The sequence below is a fragment of the Cupressus sempervirens genome, chromosome 11, assembly GCF_028749045.1.
Source record: "Cupressus sempervirens isolate cs-2001-9-10 chromosome 11, ASM2874904v1, whole genome shotgun sequence".
Classification (NCBI taxonomy): Eukaryota; Viridiplantae; Streptophyta; class Pinopsida; order Cupressales; family Cupressaceae; genus Cupressus; species Cupressus sempervirens.
In genome coordinates, this window is record NC_143128.1 from 843,900,459 (window position 1) to 843,916,882 (window position 16,424).

Consider the following 16,424-nt stretch of genomic DNA (forward strand, 5'->3'; position numbering starts at 1 on the left):
ATTGTTAGGTATTTTTTATTTTATTTTTACTTGTAACTTTTAATAGTGATTTTTTTGTTTTAATGTTTTGGAAACATATTTTTAATATTAATTTAAAAAAGAGATGGAAAGGAATCAAACTTCAACAAAATTTTAAAGAGATTGAATCATTAAATATTGTGGAGTACTAGTCATCAAGCAAGTAGATGTCCATAATCATGAGATCATCTAAAATTGCTTATGGATTCCATTATGTAAATGTTTTTGCATCAACATTTCAAATGTGATCCATCATAAGATGAACATGAAAGAGAGCATATGGATTGATGGGGAAAAAGTAGGAGACATAACCCCTAAAAAAGAAGGAGAAGATGGAGAAGACTAAAGAGAGAACTCGGGGTATGAAAAGAGACTTGGGAAAGGACAAACAAAATTCTTTGTTTTATTTTTATTTCATTTGACTCTTGTTTTCTTTGAGTTTATTTTGCTCTTTGGTATCTCTTTTTATGTTCATTTCTTAATTTCTTAGTCTTTGTATGATTTATTTTGAACTTATATTTTGATTGGACCAACCCTTTTTCTCACGAAAGCAAATACAACATTTGAATAGCCACCATTAGCAGAGATAAGATAGATTTCATTATTTTATTATATGTATATATAGGTTTTATTATAGATATATATTTGAAATTGTTCTTTCTGAATAAAATAAATGTAACATTTGATTACTTTAGTAGTAGGTATATGACAAATTATTTAAAGTTTATTTTTAGTAGCTAACAAATGCAACATTTGACTATTACTGAACAATCAATACACTACAATCAAAGTTTAATCATTTTAATATTTTTTATTTTTATTTTTAAAATTAATAATAATTTTTTTTTAAATATTAAATATATAAATTATCAACTTAAATTATTCATATTATTGTTAAGTAATATATATATATATATATATATATATATATATATATATATATATATATATATATATATATATATATATATATATATATATATATATATATATATATATATATATATAAAATATTAACTTACAAAATAAATAGATGGAATCAAAGTTCAAGAAAATAGATAGAAATAAGATTATATAATAGCACTAAAATTATTGAATATTAAAAGTCATTGAATTAATATTTTCTTGATTTTTTTTTTAGTGAATATATATTTTTATAATATTTGAAAATAAATATACATTTAAAGTAGCCTTTTCTCACAAATAAATATTTTTAAATGTTCTTTAAAAATAATTGTAATGTAGAAATTTGTATTATACTATTTTAGAAGAGATAATTGCTCCATTCTTCTAGGAAGCAACAAATTCAAAAGTCAATAGTCAATCCACCACTATTGTTAACTAATCTAAATTTAATTTTTATTTGGTAACTTTTAATAATGGTTTTGTTACTATAATATTTTGTAAAGAGATATATAATATTAATTTTAAAAAGAGATGGAAAGGAATCAAACTTCAACAATTTTTTAAAGAGATTGAATCATTATACATTGTGTGTCTTTGAATTTATAGTCCATAATTCATGAGATCATCTAAAGTTGCTTATGGATTCCATTATGTAAATGTTTTCGCATAAACATTTCAAATGTGATCCATCATAAGAGTGAACATGAGGAGTAATGGGAAAAAGTAGCATACATAATCCCTTAAAAAGGAGAAGAGTGGAAAAGAGGAGAGAGGGAACTAGGGGTATGACAAGAGAAAAGGACAAACAAAATTCTTCAATTTCCTTCCTCTCTTTTTTTGGGTCTTTTTCTCTTCATTATCTTTCTTTATGTTCATTTCTTAATTTCTTTAGTCTTTGTTTGATTTATTTTAAATTTATATCGATGTGTATCTTTTCCTATAAGTTTATTGGAGACATTTGTCTTCTTATTGCTTGTTATTTTATTTTGATTAAATTTTCTCATTGTGTAAGTGCAACAAGATGGTGTACAAAAAACTGCACCCCACCTCGCCCCCCCCCCCCCCCCCCCCCCCAAAAAAAAGAAAAAAAAAAAAAGTGAAATTTTTAATAACTTGATCAGGTTATTTAAAAGTGAAATGTCGGTCAAGATTGGTATACAAGCTTAGCCATTATACTTTACAAAACCTGATTAGGTTTTGTAAAGTATATATTTTTACTATTGTCCGCATTTGAAGGCATATGTATATCCTCAAATGATAGTAGCAGCATGAATTGTGTATGAGAACACCAAAACCTGATCAAGTTTACCATAGAAAATGATTGCATCTCCATTCATGACACTCCGCAAACAAGGTAAGTCTTCATTTTATTCATTGTTTATGTATTTTTTATCAAATTTTTTAATTTGGTTTTGTAATTTATAAGTTTTGTGCATGTTTTTAATTTTTTTAATATAGATGCATCAAGAAATCTAAGAAAATGAGGGAGAGAAAAAATTACCACCTCCTACACAATCAAACCCTCCACCCATCACGACACAACCACAAAACACTACCCCTGTTGTGACACAACCACAAAACCCTCCACCTGTAGTGGCATAACCACAAAATCCTCCACTCAATGTTCCCGTTCAACAACCACCACCTCCTATAAATACTCTGTGCATACAGTTACTTAATTTTACTACTACACAAGAGGACCCCATAAACCACCTCTCACAAAATAGTGCTAACATTACCCAAATGGTCAATAGGTTGCAGTCATCTACACTTGGTCACCACTCAACCCTAGTGAATACACTTGAACAAATGGCCCAAAATGCAAATGAGGTGTCTAGGGAAGGTATGAAATGGGATACATGGAGGGATAGTTGTCATGAATTTTATGTCAATGGGTTATCATATCATAAAGTGAAAGATAAAGACATAAAGAAAGGTACTATAAGTTCTCTTTTCATAGATCTTATATCCGGCAACTCCCTATTATACACAACCAAAACTTTTCATATTCATTGGTGCACTCATGCTAGGATTAGATCATGTTTTTGGGATAGGTGGTATATGGTATTTGACCTATCACTATGTAATAATTATGAGGTGCCTCTATATTTTTTGAGAAAGCTATATTGTGAGTTCATACCTGGCAAGAAGCCAAATTACTTTGACATCTGCTAGTTCTATGGTAGAGGGAGATGATTTGCATAGGATAGACTTGGGGCTCATAGGGTGGTACTAGGACATGAGAGGAGATGTACAACATGAAAAACCATGCCTCATGTTGTGCTCCCATCAATTTTAAAAGAGTCCATTGATTTACAGACTCTTCATGCAGCTGCATCATTAACATATGTTATCATTCAACATGGCTCATAGTTAGGTGGTTTTCCTTTGCCTATGGCACCCCAACCATCATCAAATGCACATTTAGGGTCATCACATCATGCAACAACTCCATCACCATCACCTATGGCACCTCATTCATAACAACCTATGACAGCTCCATGAGCATTTCCTACACCACCAATGTCATCTCCACTTGTGTCACATACACCACTAGTGTCATCTTTTCTTGTGTCACTTGCATCACCAGTGTCATCCTCACTTCTGCCACCTGCATTGTCATCACATGCATCATTACAATCTTTGAGGCCAAATGAACATTTTTGTTTTAACTATTAGCACATGTATGATGGGATAGATATGGAGGTGACTCAGGATGGAGTGTCATCTCATTCATGTGAAAATTAAGGTCATACTTTTTGTTCATATGGAGGTGGAGATTTCACATTCAAAGATGATTTGATGGCGATGGTCTTCGGTGAACAAGGGACACAAGTTTGTTTGTTTGTTTGAGTGTTGACATGATATTATTTAATCACCTAAATACCATAAATTTTTATTTTTAAAAAAATATAGATCACTCTAGATTGATAGGTGAACAATATGCAATGAAGGGTGCAACAGGCAATGCAAGAACACCACTAAGTACTCGTTGTGCTAGAGGTGTGAGGCTATGAGCAAGAACACTTGAGATAAAGTTTTTAAATATTCTTAAAAGTACAATAATACATTGGCTTTAAAATATTGTTTCTTAATTGGTATGACATTTAACTCGCATATAGATCCTCTTCCATCTCCTACCATCATTGAAACCCTCTCATTTATCAAATCCATCCAATTCCCATCCACATCTCTTGCTCATAGCATTACCCAAACCCCATCTAATGAACCTCATGAGTTTTGACATGATATGATTTAATCGCCAAGAAATATCAAAAGAGTAATTTTTAAAAAAAAAAATTATAGATCACTTTAGATTGATATGTTCAAACAATATGCAATGCAGGGTACAACAAGCGGTACGAGAACATTGCATAGTACTCATTCTATTAGAGGTGTGAGGCTAGGAGCAAAAACACCCGAGGTAAAAAACATTAAATATTCTTAAAAGTACAATAATACATTGGATTTGAAATATTGTTTCTTAATTGATACTCTTAAAGTACAATAATACCTTTCCATCTTCTACCATGATTGAAACCCTCCCAAATTCATCAAATCCATCCAATTCCCATCCATATATCTTGCTCCTAGCATACCTGAACTCCATCTAATGAACCACATGTGAGTTCATCCTCCATATACCCATCTACATTTAAGAACCTCCATATCACATAGGGTGTCTTGCAAGAGTATGAAGATCATGAATCTCCACTTTTATTTCTTGACAAGGTGCCAAAATTTCATTCGCATCTCTCTTTTCCTTCTTGATCTCTTTGTTTTCAATTTCTAGGCCTTGTACTATCCTTCCAATATAATCCTTTAAGTCATTTTATCTTTTTTTCCCTCCTATGATCTTCTTGTTATTATTGTGCCTTCTTTCCATTTACAACATTATCTCATATTTATAACAATAGCCTTTACTATTTCATAGGGCTTGTCGAGGGCTAAAATTTCTAAAATTGATGATGCCACACTTTCTGCTGTTAAATTTTGCCTTGAGAGCTATGCGGTATCATATCTTGCACACCAATCAAGTTTATGATTTGATTTGAACTCATGATTTGTCTTATTGATTCCTCTTATGTTATATTTATTTCTTCTTTAGGGTACTCCACATAGCTCGAGGTCTGCAAGAAAGGGAAATAAATCAACAAGCACACCAAAAAAAAAGGTATTAAATACAAGTCATGTTTATATTTTAAAATTTATTATGAATAAATGTATATACATGTAATCAATATTGATGAATATGTGTTGACTTGTTTGTTGAATATATGTAGAAATAATTTAGTTTTGTAGAGTTGATGAATGCTTCCAAGACTGTCGATGTTGAGGTAATGGAAGAGGTAAAATTTCATATTTTCCTTCTCATAAATTTTAGGTTATAGTATGCATTTTTTCTATATACATATCAAATAGTTGCATTTACAAATGAGTACAATTTTTTTTCAATTTTATAATAATTATCAACAATTTGTATTATTGACATGTGTTATTTATCTTTTACCTATTACAACAGTCTTTGAGACTTCGTGTAAATCCTTTCCCATTTCATTTTGTTAGCAATCTCGAGTATCAAAGATGGGGTCAAACATAATAGAGGCCAGAGGTATGCATGTAGAGTCTTAGTTGAAGTGCTTTTGTAATCTCAATTTGGATTGCTTGTGTGTGTGATAGAAACCCCTAATGCCTACTCTACAATTCTAACATTTTAACAGTTACCACAAAAGTTGTGCCTCATACCAACATTGATTCATCAGTGCTTGTACCTCCTGCTAGCATGGGAGATCTAGTTCAGGCTGAAATACAATTTTTGTATTTCTACACTATTTGTAATCCCTAATGACACTCTATAATGCTAAAATTTTATCACTTATCATACAGGTTATGCCTCCCATGAGCATTGATTCATTGGTAGTTGTGTCTCCCATCGTCACTCTACCTCATCATTTTGTGAGGAGTCCCACCCATCGATGAAGGAGCCCAAAATTGCTATCATTCAGTCCAACTGTGGGACAAAGGGATGAGATAATGAAAAACTCAACTATCCATAATTTAGAACCAATTTCTAGTTATTTTCATATTACTTATGGATAAGATATTTGATAGTGTATTTTAATTTTTCTTTTGCAGAAACTTGGCAAGCCACAAATTGCATCAAAGAGGCTTAATTTTGATGATTCTGCATAGTCATCGATATTAATAGTGATATACACATGTAGTTGTGGTCATCACATGAAATTGATATATATTCAACTTTTATATTGTGTATATTTGAGATTTGAATTGTGTACATTCAACATTTATATTGCACATATTTGAAATTTGTTAGCTATTCAACCTTTGTATTGTATATATTCGATATTTGTATTGTGCACATTCGACATTTCTATTGTACACATTCGACATTTTTTGAGTGTTTGACGTTTGTATTGTCTCAATGAGACATAACATATTTTTGTAACTATATGATTGATATGACATAATATATTATTCATTTTGATATACAGTAAACTTGGATTTCCATCCAACTTGTTCAATGTGTGCATACAAACTTAAATTTTAGCTTACTTTCTTGCAATTGATCAAACACATGAATGTTCATTATTTTATATAGAAAATGTAACATGTTTATCAAATTAATTATAACATGTAATCATATATCACTTATTTTGATGTAATAAGACAGGAAAAGTAAAAACATGTCATGATTTTTGTATTTTTGTCAAAGATTGCAGCCCGATTGTGCATAGAGACCATTAGGGAGACTATAAGAAGTCTAGTGTAAAATCAAGAAAATCAAGAAAATTTTAGTTTTTCTCGTCCTCATTGCTTATAAGAGAAGAAGATTGAATAAACATAGCAGATGATCAAATAGGCTAGAGAAGAAGATGGACAAAATTGTTGCAAATATTATTCTCAGTAATTTGCTAGGAGCAAGTGCAAGAAAAGATGGAAAGAGTGGTAGATTGGAAGAATGTAAAGCATTGAGAAGAGTGTTGAGAGAGTCCTCTGCAAGACATAATTGATTGGAATGCAAAGGGTCTTGTTTCAAATGATCATGCAATGTGAGTCAGAGGAAACATGTATACCAATCAGCAGCCCAAAGCCAAAAATGATCTTGCCTCAGATGATCATGGTAAGGAAAGAAATTGCCCAATTGATTTTGTCAACAAGGGAAAAAGTGGTGAAGATGATCATGGTAAAGAAAGAAATAGTCCAATTGATTTAGAGTTATGTCTCCATTAGCCCAAAGGTTGAATTATTAATGCATAAATGGCATCAAAGAGGATGAGTTAACCCTGAGATGATAAATTACACTTAGTCCTCAATGTTGGTTCAATTTTCTTGGAAAATATGATTATAGATTCATTCATTTCAGACTATAGATTGTACTCACTCAGTCGGGAAATTAAATCTCAAATCATAGATTGTATTCATTCAATTCAATGTTGATTCCATTTTCTTGGAAAACAAGATTGCAGATGTGTATTTCATTTAATTGAGATATAAAGTTTCAAATTATAGATTGTAATTCATTCAATTCAGATTATAAACTCCTACCCTTTCTTTGCCTAGAAGGCCGATCTAAACCAAATCTCGTTGGATTATGTACTGTTTCAACCAAACGACAGCATGATGGACAACAATTTGCGCTATGACAATGCAACGGACTTGTTTTACTAACGCAAATCATAATGGACAAGATTTTCGTAGATTTTTCTAAGATTTTATCATATCAAATCATAATGGATAAGATTTCTTGAAGATTTTCCTCATTATGCAAGAATCAGAAACTGACGGTCCAAGTCGGTGATAAAAAATTGCTAACTGAAGATGGTATACCTTCTAGCGAGTGAAGATGGTTTGCAGGATGGTTTGCAGGCATCAGACAATTTTTGATTGCAGGAAATCCCAATGGGAAAGCCTATCGGCTAAAAATGAATCGATAGTTACCTTCTGTGTCCGAAAAATCTATCAAAAAAACTATTAATCGGCTAAATATTTCTAGCATGAGACAAAATCCAATTGGACTCAAGTCTAGAGGGAAAGCCTATCGGCTAATAAGTTTTATTATAGAAGTTGTTCTTTTCCAATAAAATAAATGCAACATTTGATTACCTGTCATTAGTAGGTAGATGACAGATTTTTATTTTTTTATGAGTAGATTTTATTTTAGATTTTAAAATAGATATATATTTGAGGTTGTTATTTTTCATTTTCTTTGCTAATCAAGAATCCCAAAAAAAAGTTCTCAAAAAATAGTATTGGACTGTAGGGTCAACCTCCTTCCGTACCTTGGCTTGGACCCCTGAAGCCATTCATGAGGAAACGTTGGCTCTTTCAGCCCCTAGATGGATACTTGTGAAGAATATCCCCTCATTCTTATGGCATTTTTTGCCATAGTTACTTGAAACTCTGGGTAAGACCATCTAGATGGATGACACTGTTAGGCTTGTGCCTCACATGGATGCTAGGATTCTCATTTCGCTCCTTCCTGGTAAAGAGATCCCTACAGATATCACTGTTAAAGTGTTAAATGATAACTTTGTTTGTCCTATTGAAATTTTAGGAGGCTTGAATGCTTGTTTTCTTTGCAGGAAAGAGGGTCATCTCAAGAAAGACTGCCCTATTGTTAAAAAGGCTTCTACTAAAACACCTAATCAAGCTAACCCTAATCCTCCTTCTAGCTCTACATCTCATGTTAACCCCTCTGATGTTTTAATTTCTAATGCTCCTCCTTCTTTGAAACCTTCTGGTACTTCTAGTGCTTCTACCTCCACTCCTCCTTCCAGTCAGCAACATTTACCACCCCCTAAGCCAGTGTTTGGTTGTGATGATGGTTTTATGATGATTAGGAAAAGGAAGAAGAGAAAGGGGAATAATACTGGAAACCCCAAACCCAAGATTCCTTCTGGTAAGCTTGTCACTCCTCAAACCCCCATTGATTCCTCTCCTATTATTGAAATGATTGCTTACCCTACCCCTGTTACTAAATTTGATAAACCTATGTCGATTCCTCGAAAACTCCCTCCCAAAGTTTTTAAAGAAATTGATGATGATTGTTTGTTTGAAATCGTTCCAGCTATCGATTCTTCTCAGAATATGCTTGGTATGGATATGGATTCGTCTGATTTTGATGATGATCCTAGATCTGATGGCCTAAAATAAGATGTTTTAATTGGCTGGTCTTACTTTATAGACTCCCAATTAAAAGAGATAACCATAATTTTGATTATTGTAACTTATGCAGGTTGCCTGAAATTGGTAGACATATTCTTCTTGACTATCTTTTTGCTAAAGAAATTTGGAATCTTTTTGGAATATATTATCTTGTTAATGTGAATATTCTTGAAATTGTTACTAGTCATATTAACGGTCTTAGTAAAGATGCTAATTTCTGTTGGAATATGTTGTCTTCTAACATTCTTTGGCAAATTTGGAAATGCAGGAATGAGGAAAAATATCAAGGTAAGCCGAGGATTCTTATTGATTTTTTTTTGAAAACTCACCTATTTTAAAATCTTTCTATAGGTTCATACGATCATGATGGTCGAAAATGAGAAGCTAAGAAGGTTTCTCAAGGATGGGCACGCCACATTCTTCTACTATGAGCTCAAGCATAGTTATCAATGGAGGAGAACCCTTGACGATCTATGGGTTTTTGAACACACTTGCAAGAGACTTAACAAAGAAATCAAGAGAAACCTTAATACCAAGAACGAGGAGTTCTTTATGCTTACCCAGATCCAGGAGTGCAAGAATATTGTTTGGATGGAAAGCCCACTCGAGTGGGACATGTGGGTCGATGTTTACTTTGATATTCTGCACTAGTCCTCTTGTTGTTTTTGTTTTGTTCCTTTTGTAGTTATGGTACTTTGATCTCGGTTTGAGGCTCTGCCTCCTCATTTGTTACTTGGTGAACTCATTGTATTTTTTGATCTCTTTATAGTTAATATAAAAAATAAAATAAATGTAACATTGACTAGAGCTGCCATGAATAGGTAGACTATAGATTTTATTTTATTTTATGGTCAATATGTTTTATCATAGATTTAAAAATAGATATATATTTGAAGTTGTTCTTTTAGAAAATAAAAATCAGTATTTCAAATAAATGCTCACTCTTTCTTTTTCTTAAATGAGCTAAGCATTTATATTATTTTATTTAGGAAGAGATATTTAGAACATCAAAATTGAATCAATTTAATTTATTTTTATTTTTTTATAATAAACATTTTTTATTGAATTTTTAAAGTAATATAAATAATATTAACTTACAAAATAAATGGATGGAATCAAACCTCAAGAAAATTTCCAATAAATAGAAATAAAAATATATATATAATCGCACTAAAATTACATATTAAAAGTCTTTGAATTAGTATTTCTTTAATTTTTAATTTTTTAGTGAATAAGTATTTTTATAATACTTGAAAATAAATAATCATTTAGAGTAGTATTTTCTCACATTTATTAAAAAATTTAATATAGAAATTTGTATTATACTATTTAGAAGAGATAATTGCTCCATTCTTCTAGGAAGCAACAAAGTCAATAGTCAATCCACGACTATTGTTAGGTATTTTTTATTTTATTTTTACTTGTAACTTTTAATACTGATTTTTTTGTTATAATGTTTTGTAAAGAGATATATAATATTAATTTAAAAAAGAGATGGAAAGGAATCAAACTTCAACAAAATTTTAAAGAGATTGAATCATTAAATATTGTGGAGTACTAGTCATCCAGCAAGTAGATGTCCATAATCATGAGATCATCTAAAATTGCTTATGGATTCCATTATGTAAATGTTTTTGCATCAACATTTCAAATGTGATCCATCATAAGACTAACATGAAAGAGAGCATATGGATTAATCGAGAAAAAGTAGGAGACATAACCCCTAAAAAAGAAGGAGAAGAGTGGAGAAGACTAAATAGGGAACTAGGGGTATGGCAAGAGACTTGGGAAAGGACAAACAAAATTCTTTGTTTTATTTTTATTTCATTTGACTCTTGTTTTCTTTGAGTTTATTTTGCTCTTTGGTATCTCTTTTTATGTTCATTTCTTAATTTCTTAGTCTTTGTATGATTTATTTTTAACTTATATTTTGATTGGACCAACCCTTTTTCTCACGAAAACAAATACAACATTTGATTAGCCACCATTAGCAGAGATAAGATATATATATATATATATATATATATATATATATATATATATATATATATATATATATATATATATATATATATATATATATATATATATATATATAGGTTTTATTATAGAGATATATTTGAAATTATTCTTTCTTAATAAAATAAATGTAACATTTGATTACTTCAGTAGTAGGTATATGACAAATTATTTAAAGTTTATTTTTAGTAGCTAACAAATGCAACATTTGACTATTACTGAACAATCAATACACTACAATCAAAGTTTAATCATTTTAATATTTTATTTAAAATAATAATAATAATAATAATTTAAAAAAAATAAAATTAAATATATAAAATATCAGCTTAAATTATTCATATTATTGTTAAGTAATATATATATAATATTAACTTACAAAATAAATAGATGGAATCAAAGTTCAAGAAAATAGATAGAAATAAGATTATATAATAGCACTAAAATTATTGATTATTAAAAGTCATTGAATTAATATTTTCTTGATTTTTTTATTTTTTTAGTGAATATATATTTTTATAATATTTGAAAATAAATATACATTTAAAGTAGCCTTTTCTCAAAAATCAATATTTATAAATGTTCTTTAAAAATAATTGTAATGTAGAAATTTGTATTATACTATTTTAGAAGAGATAATTGCTCCATTCTTCTAGGAAGCAACAAATTCAAAAGTCAATAGTCAACCCACCACTATTGTTAAGTAATCTAAATTTAATTTTTATTTGGTAACTTTTAATAATAGTTTTTTTACTATAATATTTTGTAAAGAGATATATAATATTAATTTTAAAAAGAGACAGAAAGGAATCAAACTTCAACAAATTTTTAAAGAGATTGAATCATTATACATTGTGGGTCTTTGAATTAATAGTCCATAATTCATGAGATCATCTAAAGTTGCTTATGGATTCCATTATGTAAATGTTTTCACATAAACATTTCAAATGTGATCCATCATAAGAATGAACATGAGGAGTAATGGAAAAAAGTAGCATACATAACCCCTTAAAAAGGAGAAGAGTGGAAAAGAGGAGAGAGGGAACTAGGGGTATGACAAGAGAAAAGGACAAACAAAATTTTCCAATTTCTCTCCTTTTTTTTTGGGGTCTTTTTTCTCTTCATTATCTTTCTTTATGTTCATTTCTTAATTTCTTTAGTCTTTGTTTGATTTATTTTAAATTTATATCGATGTGTATCTTTTCCTATAAGTTTATTGGAGACATTTGTCTTCTTATTGCTTGTTATTTTATTTTGATTAAATTTTCTCATTGTTGCTTGTTCGTTTTTATTATTTTTGTTCTTTCCTAGTTCTCATGACATAGCCCTAGCTCCCTCTCTCCCCTCTTCCATCTATATCCTTCCTTTTAAGGGGTTATGTGTACTAATTTTCTCATTAATCCTTATGATCTCTTTCATGTTCCTTTTAATGATGGATCACAAAGTGTGATCTAAAATGTTGATGCAAAAATGTCTAAAGAATTCACAAGTAAGTTCAAATAAAATTATTCTATATCAAAAGTCATTGAATTAATATCTCATTATTTTTTCATTTTTAGTGTATATATTTTTACAATGATACTTTAAAGTAAATATACTTTTAGGATAGTTCTTTCTAAACAACACAAATCAACATTTATAGATGTTCTTTTTCATAATTAATAGTAATGTATAAATTCCTAAATTATATTATTTTTGAATAGATAATGGAGGCAATCTTTGTGAGTCATTCAACTTCACCAATATACCAAGGGCCCTTTAACACTATAATATTTTTTGAAAGATATATATAATATTAATTTAAGAAAGAGATGGAAGGAACCAAACTTCAACAAAATTCTAAATGGATTGAACCATTAAACTTAGGAAAAGACAAATAAAATTCTTAGTTTTATTTTTATTTCTTTTTGAATTTTTTTATTTTGGGTTTATTTTGTTCTTCATTATCTCTCTCTTCATGTTCATTTCTTAACTCATTTAATCTTTGTTAGATTTATTTTTAATTTTTCTTGATGTCTATCTTTACTTATAAGTTTATTTCAAATATTTATCTTATTATTATTTATTATTTTAGTTTAATTGAGTTTTCTAATTGTTACTTATTTTATTATTATTTTTATCATTTCTTAGGTCTCTTATTATACTCCTAGCAGTGTATCTCCCCTCTTACATCTTTATGTTTACACTTATTTCATGTTCCTTCTAATGATATTGGATCACACAGTGCTACATTGATGCAAAAGTATCTAAACAATTCAAAAATAACTTCAAATTAAACTATTCTGCATTAAAAGTCATTGAATTAGTATCTCGTCAATTTTTTAATTTTTTGATAAATATATTTTTATTATGATATTTTAAAATAAATATGAATTTAGGATAGCCCTTTCTAAACAAAATAAATCTATGTTTATAAATACTTCTTTTAAAAATTAAACCTAATGTAGAAATTAGTATTATACTATTTTAGAAGAGATAATGGAAGCAATCTTTTAGTAAGCAACAAGTCAATAATCAATCAACACATAAACTAATTAATGCTTTTATTTTTTATTTTTTATTTTTTATTTTAATAATAATTTATTTTACTATAATACTTTTTTTATAAATATTTTACGATAATATTTTTTTAAAGAGATATATAATATTAGTTTAAAAAAGAGATCATAGAACTTTAACAAAATGTTAATTTGATTGAATATTTTATAGTATGTCTTTGAATTACTTGTCATATAAAAGTAGTAGTTATCAAGCATTAGATTCTACATTATAACCACATAATGGAGACAAAGTTGTTTAGCTAAATGTAATAAAAAAATAAACCAAATTTAATATGTAATGTCCTCATTTTTTGTTAGTCTCTCTAGTTAGTAGGCCCTCATGAGTTAATAGTGAAGATTTGAGGGTCTCAATTGTATACTTAGTATTTTTAGTAAGTTTATTTTAGATAATTAACATATTTGAATGTTGATATAATTATAAATGAATATAATATAATATGATGTATAATATATATCAATATAATATATCATTATATACATATATATTAAATAGTAATGCATCAAATATTATTATGATATAAAATTGATATTATTATCATATTAAAAATATAAAAATATAATAGTTTAACCACTATTGAATTATAATATAATAAAATTTAAATTAAGGTATCAAAAGAGTTCTTCATGCCTAATAAGTATATAAGAGATAGGAAAAGCATTCTCTTAAGATGTACATAAAATATATATACAAAATTGATTGAAAATAGATATATTAAATCAAAGCAACTGAAAATGATGAAAAAAAGAGAAGAAAACAATAATCGTATACAGGATAGTATAAAAGAGGGAGGCCATTTGAATTTCTTCATACTATAACATATGAAAATTTCATATGTAATCAAAGTTAGGATTTTTAATTATATGTTGGATACTATTTCAAAAAGACAAGGTTTATAAATGTCTAGAATTTCAATCAATATTTCATAGCTACTGATAAATATTATCAATATTATGGCCAACAATCATTACTTTTGCGAGATGGGATACATCATATCAATGAATAATATTATAGATAACAACAAAATAAACTTGGGATAATAATCACTATTTCTACAATAGCACAATATGGAAGAAATGCAACATTTAAATGTCCCATATATGATCCTACATTGTGACTTCAAACATTAAATAGTCTTCATTTTTACCTCAACATTCATAACATTACATTAACTAAAATACTTAATGAGTAAACAAATTAGTCGCAATAGGCATCAATACTTACTTAAGTATTTAACAATAGGTCAGAACTTGTTGATTAGAAGTCAAATCAGTCACTAATAGAATTGAGAGAAAGGACATTCTACCAGATTTATACTACATAAATGAAAGAGTTGTTGATAATGTTTCGAGTTACAACACCATCAAGTGATATAAAAAATGTGTTAGGAAGATTAAGATTGTCTAGAATGTTCTAGAGTACAGATAGGAGAAATTTTCTAAAGTCTTTCATGGAACACTCCAGATTGTGAGTAGAACACTCTAGGATGTAGAATATTCTAGTCACATCTATAAATATGTACTATGCACAAACAAGCATTGCATATTTAGAATCTATTTGAAAGCTCTAATGGTCGTAAGCAAGTTAGATTAATATATTCTTGTTAATTAGTTATACATATTTGTTTTGCTCTATTTTTATCATATTCTCTTAAATTGAATCAACTATAATTGTGGTATTTTATATTATTTATGTGTTCTTTTAGCATGGTATTAGATCAAAGGTTCATCTAGAAATATATTGCTTAAGTTATTTGTTTACAAGGCTTCTATATTGCTAGAATAATATTTAGTTGAAAAGCAATTGTGGCTAACATGTGATCTACAAATTAGGTGTTGCCAATATTTGATGGAAGTGGTTTTGCAGATTGAAATATTGCAATCAAGAATGCTTTAAAAGAAAAGGCTTTATGGAAGATAGTGAGTAGAGATACTAAAGAATCCCAAAATGGAGAAAAAGAGATTTGGAAGTGCAAGATAGAGCAAGCCAGAGGTATTCTTGGTAAAGCTTAAGCCCCAATCTCAATAGAAATGATCCAATAGAGTTGCGAAGAATTTAGGAAAAGATTATATGGATGCAAATATTGCTAGCACATTCAGTATATAAGAAAGATTGGTGAACTTAGATCTATCTTATTTTCAAAAAATGATTGATTATTTCAATGAAGTTACTTGTTTTAACGATCAATTGAAGAAAATAGGTGTTCAATATACAAAAGAAGGATTTCAATTGATTGAAATGGTTGAAAGTAAGCTCCCTCATCCATAAAAGGTATTTAAGGAATGAAGGAAAAGGGTTATTCAACTAACTGCTAATGCTCCACAACAAACGTTTGGTCAATTTTGTAAGTATATTTTAGATGAAGAAGATCAACTTATTAAAGAAGGATATATTAATAAAAATCATGCATATGTATCTAAAAGTAAAGTCTTAGAAATGATGGAAAGAAGAATTGGATATGATATAATAAATTTTAAAACAATGAAGGTTCTATCCATTTTTTCTAGAAATGATGGTGCAAAAAAACAAGATGGAAGAAAACCCATTATTTGCAGGTTCCATGGTAGTGAAAATTACATGGAAGAAGCATAATGAAAGGTAGTACTACAACCCCAAACAAGAAAGTTCTATGGGTGGAAAGAAGGATAGACACAACTTTGTGCCCATCTCCAAAAAAAGGCAAGAGAAAAAAATTAATGAATTAATTACTACACCTAAAATTAGATGTAATGTGA